Source organism: Rhea americana, unplaced genomic scaffold, assembly GCF_003343005.1.
Source record: "Rhea americana isolate MKP2758 unplaced genomic scaffold, rheAme1 scaffold_4, whole genome shotgun sequence".
NCBI classification, from domain to species: Eukaryota; Metazoa; Chordata; class Aves; order Rheiformes; family Rheidae; genus Rhea; species Rhea americana.
This window is the reverse complement of record NW_028186534.1, coordinates 4,210,185-4,218,504: the sequence shown is the minus strand read 5'-3', so window position 1 is coordinate 4,218,504 and position 8,320 is coordinate 4,210,185. Positions and strand designations below refer to the sequence as shown.

Genomic DNA, 8,320 nt, shown 5'->3' with positions numbered 1-8,320 from the left:
CGCGGCCAGAGGCGCGTCCGCGGCGCGCCGCCCCGCTCTAGCTGCGCGCTGCCCACCCGCGACATCCGCGTACCGTCTCCGGCGCGGTTCCGCTTCTGCGCGGGCGCATCCTGCCGCTACCGAGCCTCCGCAGTCTTTGCGTTAATCGCCTCCTTACCACCTGGTGACAGTTCGTCAGTATTAATTAAAAACCCAGAGCGCTTTTTGTGCCGTTCCCTCGGGCGCGCGCCGCACCGCGGAGGCGCCGCCGGCGCGCTCCGGCCGCCTCCCGCGGGCGCGCGGAAATCCCCGCGCTCCCGTGAGCTGTCCCCGTCCCCCCGCGCTGCAACGCGGAGGCTCCCACCGCTCCGCACGGGAAAACCCCGGGGCCACCCCGCTTTGGCCAGCGACGTCCTCGGGGGAACCGGGACGCGGAGACGCCCCAGCTGCCGGGTCCGCCCGGGACCCTCCAGCGCGCACCCACGCGGAGTGGGGTTTCCCTCCCTGCCACCGGCCTGAGCCCGGCTGCAGCTTCCCTGCTTAGTCTCTCCCAGGCCGGGGAGGCATCCGAGGAGACCAGGCAGGCGGCACCCCGGCGGGGGTTGTTGCACCTCACCCTTCCTCCCGGACAGCGGGACCCCACGAACCGCAGGGGAAGGGGAAAGCCGAAGGAGCACAAAGGGTGTCGAGTTCAGGGTTTGAACAAGCTGCAGCCCACTCATGGATTTAACTCAAAATTTTGACAGTGGAACAAAAACATCATTGCAGCTAGACAGCTGTTTTTACTATCAAAGCCTCTCAGATCAGTTTGACTGCAAAGCGTGTTCCTACAGTCCAAAGGAGACAAAGCTCCTAGCATCAGTCCGGAGCTGGCAACCTTCCTAGCRTGAGCTACCTCCCGCCGGCCTAGGAAAACCAAAGCTCGCTCAGTTGTTATTCCCCATCAGTTCTCAGCACTAACCCAGTGATTTCCCCACAGAAATTACCTGCAGCTCTGAATCTACACTGCTCTCGCATTAAACCAGGATAGAGCACTGGTTTCTAGAGCTTCCTTACTGCTATTAGCTGTAATCTTGCTTTTGGTAAGAGGCTCCTTATGTCCTTAGGACCTGTCCATAAATAAATAAAATAAAGAAAATAATAATTAAAAAAAACACACACCTTTTCCTTCTCCCCCCACTCCAGAAACCCAATTGCCACATTTGCTGCTTTGGAAGCTGATCTTAACAAGTAAGTTCATATATGAAATTCCTTGCATGCAAATTCACTCAACCTCCGATTTCACAACATATTTAAATATACGCTTAGTTTTATGCATGTGAATAGTCCTACAACAATCAATACAATTATTTACTTAAGTGCTTAAAGCTAGGCAGGTATTTAAGGACTAGTATTGTTCGTGGTAATGCCACAGAAAGCCAGTCAAAGACCAGGACCTCCTTGTTTGTACAGCACCCTGCTCACAAAAAGACACTCCTTGTCCCTTTCAGGGTAAGTAATTTTTGCAACTTGTGAATTAGTGCCAGAAACACCTTTCTTGAGCTGGTGGGTAAACATTATTTGTCTGCTCTAATATCCTTCGTATGTACTAAAAACATTGTATGCATTTTAGAAGAACAGATAAAGGCACAATGGGAAAAGGGTGCAGAGAGGAAGATAAAGGATATTTTTCAATTAGGRGTTTTAGATATTTTCCACCGTTGTTAGCATTTAGCACACACAGCTAAATCCCTGYAGATCCGAAAGGTAGCGTAGAGAGGCAGGGAGACGAGATCATTTCTTCTACCTTGTGGATGGGAATAGGGGCACCCGGCCGTGCTGTCAGGTGAGCATAGGTCACAGGCACGCGGTGAGGGAAGATGGAGCACCAGGCTGCCGGCCAGGCAAGGAGCAGCAGATCCCAGCAGCCAGCTGAATAAAGGTCTGTATTTCACTGAATGGGGTCATTTTCAGCCATATAACAGGCGTTTTTCCAGAGTAATGGATTTCTTCCCCCCCAAYCCCCCGAAGACCAAGTCAGGTTTGGAAGGGGATTTTCCTGATGTGCCACCCTGGGCTCATTCCCCTGTACCATAAAATTAAATACTAGATGTAAGCTGTGCAGAGAGTTTGCATATTCACCAAATGGAAGTGTCCCCAGTCACCTGGGTGGGTGACAGTGCCCTGGGCAGGTCGCAGAGCTGGTGGCCTTGCTCCTTGGACATCCCGGGGCCAGAGCAAGTAGCCCCTGCTGTGCCCTTTGGCTACATCCCAGCAGCTTGGGGAGCTGCCTTCTCCTGGAGCCTGGGACTCAAAGATTGTCCCTTAGAGAGATCTGATGTGGACTACTAATTAGGGAGTGAGCCCACTGCTAACCTCTGCTTCTCCTCTACATTCCCAAGGAGGCAAGRAGCTAAAACCAAAAGTTTAGGTACTGTAGAAACAGAGTTTGCTTGAGGAAATATTTCCAGTTTCTACTGTCCACTTTACAGTCAAAACAAACATTGTTACATGAGTTCAAACAACTGTTCCCACCTATCAAACCAAGAAATGGGAAGCCACTATTAAATTTTAACATATTCTGTAACTATTAAGATCTCCTGCCACCCTCTGCTACAAACCAAGGCAAGAAACCCTCAAAAGACACACAGAGGACTCGTTGCGAGTATTGAATATTGTTAGTCCCAAGTATGGAAACATCCTAGCCAAACCCCAAGTGTCATGAAATGGGTTTACAAATCACAAGATCTTAAAAGCAATACATTTAGGGCCCTTAATTGCTCTATGGTCCTTGGGTTCATGCTTTCAGTTTCTCCTCGCAACCACAATGCTGAGTAACTCACTTGTCTTCTAAAATTAAAACCAAGACTCCTGTGTGAAAACATGGTGCCAGAGCTCAGGCTTTGAAGGGAAAAAAAAAAAAAAAACACCCTCACATTTTTAGAAGACTTTCAACAAAATTGCCGAAGTTGGCAACCATAGCATTTCCTAACACAWTTTGTGGACTGCAGTGAAATTTCATTCTCAAGGCTAGTTGCTTCCTCTGGTAAATGCTCTGGATTGCTGCTGTTTTTGTTAGATCATCATTAATTTATGCAGTGCTTTAAATGCAGAGGAGAGGTGCCCTGTCCTCAAGTAATTAGAAGATAACACAACCTAAAGACTATTTTGAATCTTCTGTCATACAACTGATTTTTTTTTTTTTTTTTTTAAAGCCATTTCACAGACTGGAGCTCAGTCCTGCAAGGTGCTACGGGTCTGATTCTGGAAAGAATTTAAGCATAGGTTTAATTTTAATACTGTCAAACTGCTCTTGATGTAACAAAGAGCTTAATACAGGACCAGCTCTTCAACACAGGTATTATTTGAGGGCGATTTCTCAATGCTAGACCGGTTTGTGTGACGAATGCCAGAGCACTCGGCACCTTGTAGGATGGTGTCCCTTCAAGGGACAACAAGAGCTTTGCAAGGACCCCTCTGCTAACATCTTACATCATGTAGAACTGGAGCTATCATTTAAGATTTTATTATTATTTCTAAAAAAAAAAACTTGTCCTCAAAGCTGCAGGCCATAATGTTAAACAAATTGTTAGCTGGCTCTTCGGTACTGATGATGAACCAGTATTTGTTGTTTAGCCTGGTGCTTCATCAAAATTCAGAACATTTGTAACTGATAAACAAAGTGCATGTTAGCTATTAAAGCTCAAAATTAGGCAGGCAGTAAAAAGTAATCTGAGAGGAGGACTGTAGCTACTGATACTATTGAAGCTGGTCTTAAAACATATGGTTTCCAATCATTGGCACAATGCACAAAAATAAAAGCCTGCAACTGAGGAGTGCCTGATCTTTTCACCACTAAATGATCAAATATGCCTGTTTTTTAATTTTATATCCCCTTCCTCTTTCTGGTTTTTAAGAGTGGAAGTTTGATATTTTATATTGGTGAAGATTTGGCCCTTTGTACCACCTACAGACGGGCTTCATTAATCAATTTTTGTTACTGGCTTGAAATGAAAAAGTTTACTTAAAAAAAAAAACTGCCACCACTCTGCTTGGCATTTGTCCTATAGAAATAAGAGCTCTCACTATCCTTCCTCACATGTTAGCAGAAAAATGATCTGCACTATGAAGACAAGAAAATTTTATGAATTCCTTCAAAAATTTTAGAATTTATTGCAGGGCAGAATGCCGTCACTCTGCTGGGGGCAGCAATAAGCCAACAAGGGGAATTGTGACTGTGATGGTGCGACAACAAGTTTGCATATRAAGATATTAAAACAGAAATTAAGTTTTTGCAAACATTTTGATAAATATTTATTTTCTTTAGATACGGGTTGATTTATCTTTTTCTCCTCTCCACAAGCCGTTTACAAGCTCTTTTAATAATGTAACAGGAGAGCAAATGTATGTTTTCCTGTCTTATTAGCAGGTGCTGGAACATTTTATGCAAATATCGATGGCTTGCTGCTGACTCGCTTTGGCACATACAGCTGATGAGCCCCGTTTTGGATGCCAGAAATGGCCATGGCTCTGCTGGTAGAACAAATCAGGTTGCAGCAGAGAAGTTTTATAGAGAGATTTGAAAACCTGACCTGAGGCAGAGCTGGAGCAGTATTTTTAAGTTAAGATATGATATGTTATTTCAATTACCAGTAGTAAAAAAAAAAAATCACTAGGAAGAGTTTGGGCACAGATCCATTGGGAGAGGAGGTGTACAAGTGTTTTTTTTTTTGTGCTAGAGCAGGGCTGGAAAACAGCCAGTGCTCCACTATAATCAATATGTGCATTGTAAGTCAGGTTAAGAAACCTTGTATTAATTTTTAATAAAAGAACCTTATCTTGGAAGAATAGGATGTATTTGTGGTCTGAAAGGAAGACACATGGTCCACTCACCCAGCAGTGATCATACTGTGAATGAAAACGGAAGGTATTTGTGCAGTTTTGTTCTCATCGGTTGCTAGCATTTTTTTTTTTTTTTTTTTTGAAAACACGGTGAATATTTTGTAGATACCAACTTCCTCCTTTGGGAAGGCTTGTGAATTCCACAGACTGGCAAACCCTCTCCTAAATCACAACTTCTGGCTCCGTTTCTCTATGACTGGAGCAGCATGCATAAGGCAAAACGTAATTCAGGGACATCACYGGAGTTGCTTCTGGAGCAGGTAGCATTGCATCTGCCTCCAGGTAACTGATGTTACAGTAAGCCAGAAAAAGCAGCGTCGGGTGGGCTCCAAATAAGGCTTTGGTTAGCTTTTGATGCAAGAACATCGAAGTCCCTCCAGCTGCGGCTGTGACAGCAGTCCAGCAGCACCTCCGGGCAGAATGGCTCCCAAAAGGCTRATTTACAGGCATCTCGTGGAACTGGCAAGTGTTCGGGGACTTCAGTCACCCATGAACCAAAAGCCATCCTCTTCCAGCTTTACATCTAACTTTGACTCTGGTTTGGGGAGGGAGGGAGGTGATTTGGGGACTYTAAATGTAGGCACTCTTGAACTTTTTAAACATGCCTGTCTCTGGTGGGAATGAAGTCTCATTATTATGTATATTAAAACTGATAATCAAAGACAAATGCTCCAATGTGTTATTTTAAATGAGGAGAATGTTTACCTAAATTCTATCTACTTTGCTTTTGCTCAAGAAATCTCATCTGGCTTTCTAAACTGAACTCTTGCTTAAGCTAACCTTTAGGTCACATTATACTTGATGGAAAAACTAGGGACAAATTCAGTTGTACTTTCAATGTAATTTAACTACACCACAGAAACAGGCTTTCAAACCTTTCATCGAACTGATTTACGAGCGGAACTAAGGCTTGCTTAGTACAACATTTTCACAGTAAGAGTTACATTCCCACAAAAGGGAACACTGTCAGGTAGAATGACCATGAGTCAATTCTACCAAGCTAATTGCTCTGTTCAGTTGAGTTAATCTGGCTGCCTCAGAATTTCTTAATTAGAAAAAAAATGAAATAGAAATCTAAAACATGTCTAATATTGCAAAGCAAACTAAGAATTCTGTACAACAGATACAGAAGAATACAGATGCAGTATTCTCAGATATCTATTTTGCCATTTTCCCACCATTAACATTATTTGGACTTTTTAACTGGTTTTACAAACTAATGAAAGGGCAGAATGTTATATGATGAAGAGTTGGAAAGCAAAGGAGATATGCTTCCAAGTTATAAAGATGCACATCAAATTAAAAGAATAAAAGAATAAGTGTAAATATTACACTGAAGCTTAGTAACCCAAATCTAGTTAGATAGTGTTAAGTCTATTCTCAATTTGTTTCATTAATAAGAAAAGCGATTCACTGTTTATCGAAACAGAGATTGTTTGCTGGAGACATCTTGCTAATCCATACTAAACGCAAGAGTAAAATCTACAAATCTGAGCACTCCGTGCACCCTTCTGATAACTCATTGGTCACCCTTTAGAAGTGCAAAGCAAGTAAATCAACATGATTTATAGTTTTGGGAGCAATTCTCTGCAGATCAATTTACCTAGGATAATTCTTTCAAAAAACCCATTTGGGTAAAACGTTTCCTTTTCTTTCTGTGCTCAAAATGATAATTAGACTAAAATGTTCCCTTATGTTCCAAAAATGGGAGCTCTCCTGATCTAAACTCTACTTTGTTTTTGTTTATTCCTGCACACAACCTTCGCTCGCTGCTGTGCCGTGGTGTGACRGGCGCTCAGACGCCGCTGGACTATGCCCTTCCCCAGCACATGGAGAGGACGAGCAAACATCTGCTCTGCGCGACACAGTCCCGCCTCGGCCCAGGAGATTCACTCCTCTGCTCTGTTATAAGGGGAGCAACTTGGGACTTTCAGAGAGAAGTTACTCCATTCCCAATTGGGGGAGGTAGTGTGATAAGATCTCCATCTGGCTTGTGGCAATTTGAGTACTTCTACTGCCTTGTTTATACCACTTGAAATATATAATGAATACAATATGCTCTCCCCCAAATAACGTTGCATATAAGGCCTGTAAACTTAGAGTAAGAAGTTGCATAAAAGTACTTAGCACTTTACATCTCTATAAATGTTAATAAGTGTTCCTTATAATGCTTTTCTGAACYTCTATTACACCCAAAAAGCAGACAGGGAAGCATAAGCAGCAGAGATGGCAAAGCAATATTGAAGAGTCAGCCCAGTGGTCAATCTTTCTCACATTCTTTTATTATTAATAGTATTTTTATTACTCTCTTCCCCCAGCCAGAAGTTCTCATTAAAATTCCTACTTGTTCAGGACCATTAARGGCCATATACTCCCTGGTGAAAGGTGAGCCCAGGACAGGCAGTGCCCRCACTAATGGGGCACCATCCCACAGGGGCTGAACACAAGGGGCAGAGCTGGGTGRTGGTAGCATCAAGAGCCTCAGACACGAGGAGCAATGAACCAGGTCCAGGGTCCTTCCAGGGAGCCCAGTCAAGAGGAAAAGCCAAAGGGGCAAGAGAGGACTGGAGATGAGTTACAGCATACCTGTGAGAGGTGCAACCACAGGATAAGCTGTCTATGGTCTGAGGTTCCTCTCCAGGAGATAAGCTGCCTATAGCACAGGTCTAAGTCCATCCAGAAGGAGAGCTAGAAACAAACATACCTACAACATAGCTCAGGAAAAGACTAYGTATCCAGGTCTGAGCTTAAATAGAGCTCCTRGGCCATGGGCAGAGGGTGTGGAGGGTCCCAGGTGAGGCTGGTCAGAGCAATTAAGGCCTGTGGGTATATTCAGGGCCCTGACAATATTTGGAAATAGATGAAGTCCAAATTTTTCAGTTTATTTGCTCTAGTTTGGTGCTGGACATGAGGGAACAAGTTGAAGTAAACTCCGAGCTAACTGACAACCTAGGCTTGAGTTCAATTTTACAAAACAAGGTGGTTGTGCAACTGCAGCACTTGGAGTAAGCAGAAAAGACATGCAGGCAGCTGGAGAAGGGCTCTATGCAAACCAGAGAAATGCCCCATGGTAACCCATGCAATTAGGTGAGAGTATTTGACATCTAATCACCAGCATTTTACTGTAGAGTGTAATTAACTCACTAGAATTTAATTAACATATTTTCTTATTTAGATAAATCTGCCAACTCTTGACCTAGATCAACCTGGTTCCAAGGGTCATGCTTATGACTGTAATTATACTTGAAAGGGCCAGGGATATGGGAAGGCCCAGATGGAAGAAATTGTTYCATTAAACTTCCAAGCGTCTTTATGTTGCCTAATATCTCTGAGAAGACCCAATACCTTTCTGTTTCTCCAAAATAAAYCGATGTCCCTTTATGCAGATCCTTGAACTGAAGGAGACCGATCATTTCATTGAAAAAAATGTAGCATGGTATCCCCATCACTCTCTTAGAAT

General features: G+C 43.6%; 1 protein-coding gene across 1 annotated transcript in view; it reads right to left on the bottom strand.

Moving 5' to 3' along the window:
- The window catches only part of EYA2 (EYA transcriptional coactivator and phosphatase 2), a 90,892-nt gene extending 90,715 nt beyond the window's left edge, over positions 1–177 (bottom strand). Inside the window, exon 1 of the mRNA XM_085313996.1 lies at positions 74–177. The gene's annotated coding sequence lies outside the window, so the exon portion shown is untranslated. The remainder of the gene's footprint in view (positions 1–73) is intronic.
- Between the last annotated feature and the right edge of the window lie 8,143 nt (positions 178–8,320).